At 40.8% G+C, this 14780-nt stretch overlaps 1 protein-coding gene across 1 annotated transcript in view; it reads left to right on the top strand.

Annotated features, from left to right (window-relative positions):
- The window catches only part of BMPR1B (bone morphogenetic protein receptor type 1B), a 379571-nt gene that overhangs the window by 219880 nt on the left and 144911 nt on the right, over positions 1-14780 (top strand). The window contains exon 2 of the mRNA XM_058667033.1: positions 10115-10208. The gene's annotated coding sequence lies outside the window, so the exon portion shown is untranslated. The remainder of the gene's footprint in view (positions 1-10114; positions 10209-14780) is intronic.

The following is a 14780-nucleotide window of genomic DNA, read 5'->3' as shown; positions in this document are numbered from 1 at the left end:
CCTAGTTAAATTAAATAATTCAGTGGTATTTTATGAACTCTATATGATTAATAAGTAGCTTAAAAAAAGTCAGCTTAAATTTGAAAGAAGCATTTGCCTCCCGTGTTGATACATTGAGTTGGTTTTTGCTCAATCCTTACAGTGACTTCCTCCTTTTCAGCCTTAAGGAACCAAGGCCTTAGCTTGTTTAAGGAATCCCCCAGTCTTTGTTTCCCTCCCACCAGCTGACATCATGGGTATGATTTCAGAACCACCTTTATAATTCCTCAGCTTCCTGAGCTTCTAGTTACCCTGGCTAGTGAACACACTGCAGGTTTTCTCTCAAAATAAAGGTAGCTTTAAACTAATAACAGATGGCTAATTATGAATATTATTGTGAATTAAAAGGTCTTCATATTAGTTGTTCTAGAAAAAAGCAAATATTGAGATTCAGGCTATGTTATGAGGAGTAAAAGGTTGTTTGAAATTCCAAGAATAATGTTTCATAAGGATATTGGAACTATCCAGAGAATAGGGGAATTAAAAATTCTTATACAAATGCTTATTTTCACATAGTCCTAATTTCCCTTTGGGTTGGTAGTAGACAGGCCTGCAGTTAGTAAGGCTTGTTTTAACTGGAAAAAAAAGAGAAAGAAAAAGAAAGAAAAAACCCTCTACCTAAAGATATATGATGATTCTGGCAATTGTAAAGTTTTTAAAAACTAGGAAATTCTCAAATACATATTTGTAATGTTAAAACATATACATAGCTAGAAACTCTACTATTAGGACGGGAATGGAGACAGAGGTGATTCTTTTGGTCTCTTTTGTAAAGATTTAAAGACGTTTGAAAGAGTGGCAGAGTGCTCGCTTCGGCAGCACTCTGGAATTGGAATGAAAGAGTGACAGAGCGAAAGGAGATACCTTCCATCCTCTGGGTCACTTCCCGTGCAGTTGTCAGCACTGGGCCTGGCTAAAGCCAGGAACCAGGATTGTCTGCATCCCTGATGTGGGTGGCGGAGGCCCAGGTAGAGGACCATCCTGTGTTGCTTTCCGAGGTGCATTAGTAGGCAGATAGATCAAAAGCAGAGCAGCCAGGACTTGAACCAGTGCTTGTAGGTAATGCTGGTGTCACAGGCAGCAGCTTAATTTGCTGTGCCCTAGCTCTGCCGTTAGAGAAGTTTTTATATGTCTAGTTAACAGTAATTATAAAATCAAAATAAGTGATATTTTAAATCTGAGATTTTTCACTGTTTATTACTACCTTATTTCGTTAAACATAGTTGAACTTTATTATTGGTTCTGATTATGTGTATTGTAGACTTTGTGAATTTGAGAAAAACTCCTGTTCATAAATTATCAGGTGTTTTGGTTTGTTTTGGCATTAGTTTTAGATGATGTCAAGTAGAAGTTACAAAGGACACAAATTATGTGCAGTAGTTTGCTTATTTAGTCTATTCCTTCTCAATTTACATGCCACATTGTTTCAGCTGAAAAGAAATGGCCTATTTGTTAATTATGCAGTCAATACTTCTCAAACGAATAATGGATACATTCTTGAAAGAAAGAAAGAAAGAAGTAGAGATTAGTAGACTTATATATAATTTTCCTGTGGGGTCTCGTAAGCCCAAAGTATTTATTACTTGAGAACACAGAACCTTAGAGTTAAAGCTAAGTGATTCTGGATATGATATGGCTAATAGTAGGCCCTGAAAAGGGTGGGGGGAAAAGGGAAAAATAGTCCATTGTTTATTTCTAACTCAGAACATCGTAGAATGAATTTTCTTTGTTCTTAGTCATTTACACTACAAGTCACATATTTTCTCAAGTGGAAAATGAGGACACACTTGGGTTGCTAACATTTTGCCACTGTGTTTGGTTCCACAGGAATGTCTTCTTGTTGATAGTGTTAGATGAATTTATAGCCTTCATATCTGATTAAGCATGTCAGCTATGTATTTTCAAATCATTCACTACTTAGCTTTTTGCTTTTTTAACTTCTAGGTTGGAGGAAGCTTTAGATTAAAGCACTAAAAATAACTAAGTTACAATTCCAGTTCCCATCCTTGATCTGACAGAGAATTATTATTAAACTAAAAGTATCAGTGCAGGTGTTTAACGTATTGAACATATATTGGCTTGTCTCTTCTATCATTGCATTTTTTTCTCGATGTTTCCTTTTCTTGTTAAAAATTCTGTTAAAGCTTCATAGTAATTAAGACTTAGACTGAAAATAAAACAATATACTAAGTGAAGAAATATTTTTAATTAATTATTATTGCCTTTGTGCATTATTTATTCAGAACTTTATAAGTGAGTTGCCTTGTTTCTGTGTCAACAACAACTGTGGTGAGCCTATGAAAATATGTTTTAAACATTAGCTCTGGTCCTAACATTTTCTAGAAGTTCAGAATAAATAGCCAGTAGAGAATGAACACATGAAAGGGCTCATAATTAGTAGTCACTGGACAAAAGCATGAACACCTCAAGGAGATTCTTTCATTTACTTACGTATTTTTCATTTATTTTTTTTTGAAAGGGATATATAGAGAGCGGGACATACAGAGACATATCTTTCATCCACCATTTTACTTCCCAGCTGGCTACCATCAGGCCCTGGCTGAGGCCTGGAGCTAGCATCTTTATCCAGATCGCCTCTGTGGGTGACAGGGAGGCAAACACTAGGGGTATCTTCTGCTGCTTTTTCTTGGCCATTAGCAGGGAGCTGGATCAGAAGAGCAACAGACAGGAATTAAATCATGCCCATCTAGGATGCCAGGGATGCAGAGTGTGGCATAACTGGTTGTGTCACAGTACCAGCCCTAAGAGAGATTCCACTTCAGGCTTACTGGTATCACTCTAAAAAAACAGACACTTGTGTTTATGAAGATGTGGAGAAACGGGAAGCTTCATATAGTCACTGGTGGGACTGTAAAGTTGTGTAGCCACTTTGGAAATGTCCGACAGCTCTTCAGAAAATCAAGCAGAAAATTACATGCCTGGGCAGCTTCACTCCTTGGTATCGACCGTGGTGGCACTGAAAACAGATTTGAGCAAGATTTTATACATGCATTGTTCATAACATTATTCATAGTAGCCAAGAAGTGGAAAGAGACCTGAAAACCCATCATCTGATGTTATGGTAAATATTACCTGATTTATCCATACAATGAAATACTGTCAATAAATGACGTGTATTGATTTCCAATGATGCAGCTTCCAGCATTAAATCCATTGTATTGATGAGGAAACAACGTCTTTGAAACTTACCTTAGGATAGAAGGAAGCTAAGGTGAACTGACTTCACAGGCCTCTGCTTCCACAGTGTGTTTCTGTTGTGTAAATCATTGTAATGCTCCTTCTTTCTCTTTTCTTCATGCCCAGACTTTTTCAAAAAGACATTGTATTCCTGTCCCATTTTTGACTTGATTTCTTTCTCTATCACTGCTTTGTTGAGGTGTTACTCATCTGCCGTAAAATTCACCCTTTTTAAAATTGACCAGAACTTTGGTTTCAGGCATCACAAAGCTTTCGGGATGTTGCACATTAAGAGAGACTTCTCAGTCTCCTTCGCTTTTTGCCTTCCCATGGTATTTGGTGTTTCCATCATTCCCTCAAACACCTTCCCCATCAACTCTTTTACTCCTTTTCCTCCAGTGTACCCAAGGCTGTGTGTCAGTTGCTGACTTCTTTTCTTTGAACTTTATTTCTAAGAGTTGATTTGGGCTTACAGTTCCTCTTACCGCCACTGAGAAACCTCATGATTTCAGCAATCAGCCATGTTAGTATATGGCTCACAGATGTCTGTTAGTCATTTATTTTATAAATACTTACTATGAATTAATTATTTGTCATTCTCTGTTTAGGAACTGTAAATCTATCTGTTGCTGAACCTGCATTCTATTGCAGGAATCCAACAGTATCAGTCTAATAGTAAAGTAGAAGGTTTACGCTTGCAAACGGTGGAGTAGTGGCAGGTGTTCTGGGTGCTGCCACTTAAACAGACTTGAATGAGGCAAAGAGGGAGCTATGCATGCTTTTGCAGGGATAACACAGCAGATGGTGACTGACTGCAAGCTTGTAGGCACATTTATGGGCAAGGAGGAGGGCAGCACAGTGGAATTTGAGGAAATGAGGGGACTGTAGACCATGCTGTCAGACACATAATTAGTGGGCAGATCAAGTAGTACTTTTGGGATCATCTGAGGGACATTGGCTTTTACTGAGTAAAATGGGGTGGTGGTGGAGCCCATGCTGTGGTGTAGCACATAAAGCTTCTACCTGTGATGCCAGCAAACCATATGGGAACTGGTTTGTGTTCGCCTCTGATCCAGCTCCCAGTTATCAGCCTTGGAAAACAGCTTAAAATGAACCAAGTGCTTGGGCTTCTGCTCCCACGTGGGAAACCTAGGAGAAACTTTTCGTCTCCTGGCTTTGGACTGGCTCAGCTCTGCTTGTTCATGTTGACCATTTGGGGAGTGAGCCAGTGGAAGAAAGATCCCTCTTTCTCTGCAACTTTGCCTTGAAGAAAAAATTGAAGAGCAGTGCAGGGTTGTGATGAGAAGGTGATCAGATCTGACCAATGCTTTAAGTGATTCTGCTGGCCTTCGAGTAGACCATGTGATGACAGAATCTGAGGCAGAAAAACAGCAGAAGACTCGGACTTGATTCTGTTTTTCTCTTGGCAGTATTGCTGACATCAAGACTGGGATACAACACAGACGTCTGAGGTTCGTTATGTCCAAGACAGAATCCCTTTTCTCTTGCCAGCTCCCTCTTCCAAAGCTCTTTCTCTTCTCTAACCTCTGCCTTCCAGGGACCCATGCCGCTTTTGACTCCTATCGTTCGATCACATTGACTATAAAGAGAGTGAGTTCTCAGTAGAGTTGATCAGTTATTTTAATTTCATGCAACAGTTGTTAGTCTCATCTTTCTGTTAGTTTTCAGGACTTGTTGGAACATTCTCGCTGTTCCTGGAGAGTGGTGCAGTCTGGGGTTCATTCGTTCCTTGCCTCCTTCCTGATTCGGTGAAGGAATTGCTTACTTGGCTTCCTTTCCTGGCTGGGCAGCCTCTACCTCTCACAAGTGGCTGATATAGAGGTCCCCTGCGGTCCCATAGTCCAAACATGTGTTGGGTTGAATCTGAGGTCTACAGCTTAAGAGTTATAGGACTTTAGGGGCCCAGTGGCGTGGCCTAGCGGCTAAAGTCCTCACCTTGAAAGCCCCAGGTTCCCATATGGGCGCTGGTTCTAATCCTGGCAGCTCCACTTCCCATCCATCTCCCTGCTTGTGGCCTGGGAAAGCAGTTGAGGACGGCCCAAAGCTTTGGGACCCTGCACCCGTGTGGGAGACCTGGAAGAGGTTCCTGGTTCCCGGCATCGGATTGGCGCGCACTGGCCCATTGTGGCTCACTTGGGGAGTGAAACATCAGATGGAAGATCTTTCTCTCTGTCTCTCCTACTCTCTGTATATCCAGCTTTAAAAAAAAAAAAGAGTTATAGGACTTTAGACAAGCCACTTTATAACTCTAAGCCTCATTTCTTTATCTAAAAAAAGTGGGAGGAGGGGGCAAAAGCCCTGTCATTTGTAAGGGCCATTCTTAGTGGTAGAGATAATATTTCTAAAGCCCTTGCGAGGCACCACTCAGTTAATGCCGGTGACTCCCTGCAGGCCACATGTTTCAGCAAAGTTGGTGGGGCAGGAGGTGGATTCACCAAAGCTCTTGTTTTCATCAGGTTGGGGTTGACTGCAGTGCAGCTCTGTGGGTATTGTCAGATACACAGTGTCATGCATTGGCATCATACAGAGGAGTTTAGTCACCTAAAACTCCGCTCTGCCTCTCCAGCCTTCCTCCCCACCCCGGGCTCCTGGCAGCCCTGTTCTCCTTACTGTGTCAGCTGCATAGCCTTTTCTATAATGTCATACAGTTGGGCTCACATCCTATAGAATCTTACAGATGGGTTTCTTTCACATAGCAGTTGAAGTGGGCAGTGTTAATGGAGTCAGTGAGAAGAGTCTCATCTTTTGTGTGTACTCTTGATAAAATGAGTCTGGTTAATGTCGAGGTTTCATTCAAAGTTTTGTTTGCTTTGCCAGAAGTGCACACCCACGTCTAGCCCAGATCTTACTGTAGTGTGCTGCCTATGAATCTTAGAACATTTAACAATGACGTCTTGGGCATTACGGCTTTGTGGCAAGCTGTGATAGAACAAGATATCCTCATCTCTCCCAGATCTTACTTTGGTGCTTTGCGTTAGAATCCTGGAACATCTGGGCCCGGCGGCATGGCCTAGCGGCTAAAGTCCTCACCTTGAACGTGCTGGGATCCCATATGGGAGCCGGTTCTAATCCCAGCAGCTCCACTTCCCATGCAGCTCCCTGCTTGTGGCCTGGGAAAGCAGTGGAGGATGGCCCAAGGCTTTGGGACCCTGCAGCCACGTGGGAAACCTGGAAGAGGTTCCTGGTTCCTGGCATCAGATCGGCGTGCACCGGCCCGTTGCGGCTCACTTGGGGAGTGCAACATCAGATGGAAGATCTTCCTGTCTGTCTCTCCTCCTCTCTGTATATCCGGCTTTCCAATAATAATAAATCTTAAAAAAAAAAAAGAATCCTGGAACATCTAACAGTGGCATCCAATGAATCACATTTTTGTAGCAAGATGTGGCAGTATGAACAAATGAAGATGCCGAACTGTAAGATATCTTAACTAAAAATTTTATGAAATGTGAGATGGAAATGAAGAAAATAGGAAATGAAGTAAAAGTAGCCATGTAAAAGTTGCAGCTGTCAAAATAAGTGACTATTTATTACTCAAATGGAGAATGGTTATCTAAAGTTATTATGAGTTAATATTCCACTAAGTAAATGTAGAATAGTTGACATAAGTTTTGTTTTAAAATGCCATTATTTCCAATAAGGTAGAAGTTAAATTCCTTATAGGTGTAAGGCAAGTTCAAAAAGTTTATGGAAAGATGGAATTAAAACATGATTTTGGTATAAACATTTCTGAAATCCGTGCACCTTTTTAAAAATCATGTACATTTGCCATGAACAGTTTGAAGACCTTTCTTCTATGTGAATGCAAATTGTTTTATATGATAATAAGCTTATACTTAATTTCTACTATAAAGCTTTTTGATGTATCTTTATACATGTTTTACCACAGGCTAAGAAAACACATGTTAACATGTTAATGACTGAGTGATTACAGAATTTTTCAAGATACTCTTGAATTTATGAACAAAAATAGTTGGAGAGTGGTATCAGTAAGCCATCATATAAAACTCAATTGTATTAACCTGGTTTATAAAATGACTACATACCCTCCTCCTTTGTTTTCTTTCTTTTTAATTTAACCATTTCCTTGTTATCCACCCTCTACTCTGGCAGAGAAATGATTTGATGTTCCATGTGTGCGTCATGCACCCTCCTGCTGTTGTGCAAACTTTGTTCCCTAGCTTTTGCCTCATTACCTTCTGTTTGTTCTGAAGATGCTGCAGCCCTCCATCAGCTTCCTGTAGTCTCTCTGAACTCAACACAGTTTTGTGATTGGCTCCTTTTTGTCTTGGATCATACTGGGAAAACATTCAGAGTAGGGACCGTGTTTTAACTTTATCTCCTCGTCACCCAGCAATATGCCAAACCTGATCATAAATTAATTTGTTGGACAAATATTAATGATTTAAGTAAGAAATTATAAACATCAGTTGTTTAAGAATTAGTCCTTTTGCATAGCTTTTTTTTTTTTTTTACTAGTGTATAAAGGACTACTTTTGTTTAATGTTGGTTATTGTTTGGCCTGGATGGTATTTGCATTTCCTGGCAAGATTTGTGATTCGCTTTTACATGAAGATGAACCTGGAATTGAGTATGAGAACTACTACTCTGTTATGCAGAGCACAGCACTGTGAGCAGGAAGAGGACAACAGTGCGAATTTGGATGTGCCATAAAGTTGTCTTGTGATCATGGATGAGGTAACCCCTAGGGAACATACTTTTTTTTAAAAAAAAAAAAAAGATTTATTTATTTATTTTTTATTTATTTATTTTTTTTAAGATTTATTCATTTTACCACAGCCAGACATACACAGAGGAGGAGAGACAGAGAGGAAGATCCTCCGTCCGACACTTCACTCCCCAAGTGAGCCGCAACGGGCCGGTGCGCGCCAATCCGAAGCCGGGAACCCGGAACCTCCTCCAGGTCTCCCACATGGGCGCAGTGTCCCAATGCATCGGGCCATCCTCAACTGCCCTCCCAGGCCACAAGCAGGGAGATGGATGGGAAGTGGAGCTGCCGGGACTAGAACCGGCGCCCATATGGGATCCCGGGGCTCCCAAGGCGAGGACTTCAGCCGCTAGGCCATGCCGCCGGGCCCGATTTATTTATTTTTATTGGAAAGGCAAATATACAGAGAGGAGGAGACACAGAGAGGAAGATCTTCTGTCCGATGGGTCACTCCTCAAGTGAGCACAATGGCTGGAGCTGAGCCAATCCGAAGGCAGGAGCCAGGAACTCTTCCAGGTCTCCCACGTGGGTGCAGGATCCCAAGGATTTGGGCCATTCTCAACTGCTTTCCCAGGCCACAAGCAGAGAGCTGGATGGGAAGTGGGGTGCCAGAATTAGAGCTGGCGCCCATATGGGATCCCGGCGCGTTCAAGGTGAGGACTTTAACCACTATGCTGTTGTGCCAGGCCCGGGAACACACTTTTATGTCTGTAACACATGTAGATGAACAGAGCTTTTCACATTTGATTCAATCAAGAAAAATCATGGAGACAGTGAGCTTGTGCAGGTTAAGCTGCTGCTTGCACAATGACCTCTCATATTGGGATCTTGGTTTCAGTTTCTGCTATACTGCATCTAGTCCAGCCACCTGGCTAATTTCCCTAGAAAGGGATGAGAAGATGCCCCAAGTGCTTGGGTCCTGTCTTCCAGATGACAGATCAGGATGCAGTTCCAGGCTTGGCCTGACCCGATGCTGTAGGCATTTGGGAAGTGATCCAGCAGATAGAAGATCTGTTTCTCCCTCTCCCCTTTTTCATACCCCATTCTGTGTTTCTTTGCCATTCTTTTAAATAAATAAAATTACAACTTTTTAAAAAACCCAAAACTGAAAAGTTTCAAAGAAGCAAGGCAATGATCATCCTTGGCAAGATCAGTGACTACCGATATGTAGGTTTGGTTTACTTTTCTAGTCATTGACATGAAGATGATATATGTTTTGTTTATTGCCAGTTGGAAACTATGGAGTGCCATTTCTTCGCTTGTAGCCCTAATCTACAATAAAATTAAAATAATAAAAAATATCAATATGGTAAGCATAGCAGTTAATATGATTTGTTGGTTCAAATAGTTTTCAGATTGTGTTTCAGTATCTGTCACCAATACATATAATTATGATTAATATTGTGCTTTCCAGTGCTTAGTTATCATTCTAGAAATGAACCACTTTATTTGTTAAAATGTATTTTTTGTGACCAAGTAATCAAAGCAGCTTCAATTGTTGAAAAACAATATCAGAAGCCATTGGAGAGATGTTTCCTTGTGTCTTTTGGTAAATTCTAATCATGTCAGGCATGATTAAATGGTGTTTAGAATTGACTTGTATAAAGGGTTTGAGATTTTGTGGTGCTTGGCGAAAAGAAGGTGGTATTTCCTTGCTTATCTTCCACTCCACCCCCCCCCCTTTTTTCCACCTGCTGAGAAAAGCCGTGTTTCTTCAGACAGACCTCATAATTGCCCTTCTGTGCCTGAGTTGGGGCTCAGAAAAGACCCATAGCATCTGTAAAGCTGGCAGCAAAAGGCTGTTTCCAGGCAGGCACAGGGTTGCTGGGTAGTGAGCCAATCCACAGCTCTGTGAGAGCAGCTGAGAACTTTGCCGGCGCATTACCACGGTGTTCAGTGACACAGACCTGTGCCATGAGCAAGTAAAGCCCCGAGCAAGTGTCAGGGTCAATATTTATAGACCACTACGTAGCTGTCTTGCAGAGAGAGAGAGAACAAGAAAGGAACACGTACCCAAAGGACCAGCAGAGGAGGACTGCCGTGGAGGAAACTGGGATTGGCACTGTTTTTCTGGGGAAAACAAAAACAAAAAACAAAAACAAAAAAAAACCACTTCTTTTTAACTGTCAGGTTCAGATTTCTGCTGAATCATCACGGTTTGGTGCTGAGCTATGACAAGAGAAGAAACAAAAAGTTAAGCCAGCAAGCCTGCCCTAGTGAGAAGGTAAGTAAAGATGCCTTGGACGTGCCTTTGTTCATACGCTCTATTTCCCTGTTGGCTGCTCTGCATCAGTAAGTGAAGGTTCTGTGTGGCATTTGAAGCTCTTGAAGGGGGGCCTATCTGCTGGCACAAACTGTTCTTGGTGGCAGAGTGGCTTAGGGTACAGCTGATGAGAATGCCATGTGCCTATGCAAGTGTGACAACATGGGTGATAGGAGCAGGTCTCCAACACGAAACTCTGTGCTGCATCCTATCAAATTTCTAACTCATTCAATGAAACCTGAAGTCTCCCACTTGACAAATTTTTGTTTATTTTATAGCAGTATTAAGCATCAGTTTTGAGTGGTTCAGAGGTGGCATGTAGGGGAACATTTGCCTGAATGTGTGAAGGTGTAATAGTAGACTGTCAGAATGTAGAAGTTGGAATAGGGGCAACATGGGGTGTGTTGTTTTTGTTCAGTGTCTATTTGACAGTACCCCAAAGGGGAACTGTACTGTCAGAGAAAACTGGAAATGATGAAAAGTTCAAAACCTGCTTCATCCAGGGTGCAGAAGACCTTAGCACGTACGAGAAGTTCTGTGCTTGTCCAGCTGCCCTGTGATTAGTTGCTTAGAAATTGTGCCCGTTTCCTAAATGTTCAACGGGAGGTAACATGTCCTGTGACTGATCCATAGCTGTGTTTTTCCCCCGCCATCAGAAGTTGCCTTTGGCACATGTTTCTCTGTATGTTCAGAGTGCCATAGAATGTTTCATAGAATGTTCTGCACATCTCAGGCCATCATCAACATCACCAGAAACAGTGGTCTGTTTTCTGATTCAGAAGACTCATGAAATGTATGAACTTTTCTGTTTGTGTGGATTAGAAAGGTGGTTTATTTGCTTCATTACAACTGTGCTTTTAACTTGATGAAATAAATTTGTTGACATAGGAAGTGTTTCCTTTGTGTGTGTGTGTGTTTGGGCACGCGCTTTTAGATTGTGGAGCTGGATGCATTAGCCTTGATGTTTGAAACTTTTAGGTTCAGATATACATAGTAATTGAAGTTCCAGTGAGTTTTTTTTTTTAATACTGCCTATTTAGTTGCAAAACTAAAGTAATGTTTGTGTTGTTTTAGGGCTTAGACTACAGGGCCAGTGCAGATGTAAGGGAGAGTGGGGGTGTTGGTGCAGATTCTGTGATAGGGTCACCATGCGGACCCAGCTTGCTCTAGTGCAGAGGAGCGGCAGAGCCGCGTCAACAGGCGAGCCAGCCTGTGGCTGTGCAGCATCACCTCTGTGGGATGGATACCTGATTTCTAAAAGGAAACAAGCTGTTTCCAAATCAGTATTATTAATTCAGAAGTGTTTTAGGGAATATATATCTCCAAGCTACATTTTACCTTCATGTATTGGTCATTTTAGCCTCTGAATTTAGTTGTTATTGCCTTTTCTCAAATTTTGCCTGCTAGTTTGTTAGTTGTATGTTTAGACTTTTGATAATAATTTTAGATTTAACTTTGAAAATGTATCTATGGTTGAATTGGAAGAACTATTTCTGACTGGGAAGTCTAAACACTGAGTTTCTTTATATACATTTGTTGCTTTTGTTGCTGTCTTTGGTTAATATCTCAGGCTCATGATTGTGATTTTGGGTTTTAATTCAATATTGATTTTTTGGATTAGTGTGTGTATACTTACATGACATGACTTAATTCTTTGTATTAGACTTATTTTTATTCCTTCAGGGTCCTTGTTTCTGAATTACAAGTTGGATGTGGACAGAAAACAGGTCAAACAAATGACTGCAATTAAAAGAAACTAAAAGTGTTCCTTTTGGTTAAAAGAATGCAAAATTATGATATTGGTTGTTTATAAAGGCCAAAATGGGATTTGATTGAAGGCTAGTGAACTGTGTTAGCACTTGAAATACCTTTTTGTTATTTTCACTGTATTGTCAATCCAGATACTGGTCACTCGACATGATTGTAAACAACATTTAGTATGCTGGAATGCTGTTAGAGAAACATGTGCTAAGTGTCTGTTGAAATCAGATGAGTGAGTCGACATTAAAATATTACTATTGGCACCCTGATGGATCACATGACCCTTAGTCTCATTGGCCCTGTCCAGGTCCATCTGCTGTAACCATCAGTGTCTGGAAGGAAAGACAGACTCTGCCCTTGAGCTCTGCTCTCTGTAGGATCAAAGTCAGGCTTCTTGACACTTTTTTTTTGAAGATTTTAAAAATTTTTGTTGGAAAGGCAGATTTAGACAGGAGGAAAAACAAAGATCTTCCATTGGTTGGTTCACTCCCAAAATGGCTGCAATGGCTGGAGCTGAGCTCATCCAAAGTCAAGAGCCAGGAGCTTCCTCTTCTGGGTCTCCCATGTTGTGTGCAGGGTCCTAAAACTTTGGGCCAACTTCTGCTGTTTTGCCAGGCCATAAGCTGAGAACTGGATGGGAAGTGCACCAGTCAGGATATTAACTGGTGCCCATATGGAATGCTAGCTCTTCCAGGCAGAGGATTAACCTGGTGAGACATTGTGCCGGGCCTGAGTCTGTTTTTGATCTTGTTACAAACTTTATTCCATCTTCTTGAACTGTTTGTTCTGGGCTGCTACGTCCATCTCTGTTACAGCCCAGCGAAAGTGGTTGCATTTTGCTCTGTTTTATGACCTGCCAGTGCTCAGTATCTTGCCCTTCTCTGGCCGATGTGTGTTGGTTGGCCACCCTTAGGAATGGTCTGCTCGATTCCACTTTGTAAGGTCCCCCTGTGCAGCCTTTCCCTTTCAACCTAGGTAGAGGGCCCCTCCTGATCCTCTGAGCATCTTGGCTGTTGCCATTTGTAAAGACCTCTGTCTCAGCACTTGGTCAAACTTTTCTTAGTTTAATATTTTGTGCTCCATTTGCCATTTGTTGCCAGATTTTTAAATGTATTCTTCTGTGCTTCTTGAGACCTAGGCTGTAACAAGTGTTCCTGAATGTGAAGTAAACAAAATCGTTATCCTGTTTGTTTTAAAGAAACATACTTTTTATATAGCATTTTTGTTTTAATAGATTTTGGAATAGTAAGTAAATATAGTAAAGGAAAACCCTTTAAGCATAAAGTAAATGTGTTGGGGGTAACACCAGTGCTTTTCAAAAACTAGAGTTTCTCTTCCTAGAAGCGATCGTGTGTGTGTGTGTGTGTGTGTGTGTGTGTGTGTATGCAATGTATGCAAGTAGATGTTTGTTAAACTATAAGCTTGTTTGGAGAAACAAAATAGCAAATTAGCAAATGTGAATTCAAGGCACTAGCCAGTACATGTTATCTACTTAACTCATTTAGTAAAATATATATATATATATACACACACACACATATATATGTCAGCACAATGTGCTGCTTGGTCCTGCTGCTGCATGGACTGCCGCAGAAAATCAGAGACATCCTGGCCAACTATCAACGCCCCTTCCAGAAGGGCACAGAGGACTCAGGACAGAAAAGGTCCCTCGCCGCAGCTCCTGGAGAAAGACCAGCGAGGTTTGCAGAGATGTATAGGGGTTTAGTGAGATCCTAGAAAACAATGACCTGAGAATTCTCAAACCCTAAAGGTTTGAATGAATCCATTTTAGTCAGCAGAAAAATTGCTTCTCAAAATAGAAGTGCTGAAAGAAAAGGAAGTCAGTGTTTAAAGAATTAGTTGAGAAAAAGCAGCTGCTTCTTTCAGGTGTGGTCCCCAAAACAAATACAGTTTGTTTTGCCTTTAATTATGTTGTGCTTGCCCATTATACATTAAAATACTTATATTGTATATAAAATATTTTTGTATACCAGACATAAATCTAAAGTTTCATGCATAATTTAGAATAATTTCATTTTTTTGTTGTTTTGATTACTTTTACTTCTGGGTGTACCGTATCAGCAGTTTCCATTGCTCCTTCAGTCTTAGAAACCTCTTCCAGACAGTGAATATGAGTCTTTTATTTGTTTTACTTTGAGTTGTATCTGTCTGAGGAATGAAAACACAACTGTTATTTTCATAGGAAAAGTTGGTAACCTTTTAATTGCTTGGAAAGGGTCTTAAATTCAATTTAAGGTTTTCAGATTTTCAGATCTATTTTGCCCATCTAACTATCCTGTGTTCCTGTAGATACGGAGAAAGTATGTTGCCAAAGAGTTATAAGAACACACATGTTATAGCTCCCTTTTGGCATACTGAGTAATCTAAGCAGGGTAAGACTGTGAGGTGTGGTTCTCTAGTCAGAGCCTCAGAAATATACTTCGATCCAGGTCGTGAAGAAAAAAGCCAAGCTTGCCCTCTGTATTAAAAGATGATAGCAATACTATTTTCACAAAGAAAAGATCAAAGAACCATGGTTGAAGTGAAGTATGAAAGATCTTATCACAAGAGGAAAGTCTTACTTTGTTACTCTTAGCAGCTTGGCCTGCCATTCAGCATTTCTGTGTGACTTATATGGCATAGAATCCATAAGAGGGAGAATAAGTGAATTATTAAACTAGAATCTTAAAGCTTTTCTTCTTCTCCAGTTGCATTTCCTAGATGGGCACATGGGGTGCGGATAGTTAACAGATGTTGCCCAAAGTCAGCTCT

This window comes from Ochotona princeps, chromosome 7 (genome assembly GCF_030435755.1).
Source record: "Ochotona princeps isolate mOchPri1 chromosome 7, mOchPri1.hap1, whole genome shotgun sequence".
Lineage (NCBI taxonomy): Eukaryota > Metazoa > Chordata > Mammalia > Lagomorpha > Ochotonidae > Ochotona > Ochotona princeps.
This window is presented reverse-complemented; position numbering and strand designations above follow the sequence as displayed.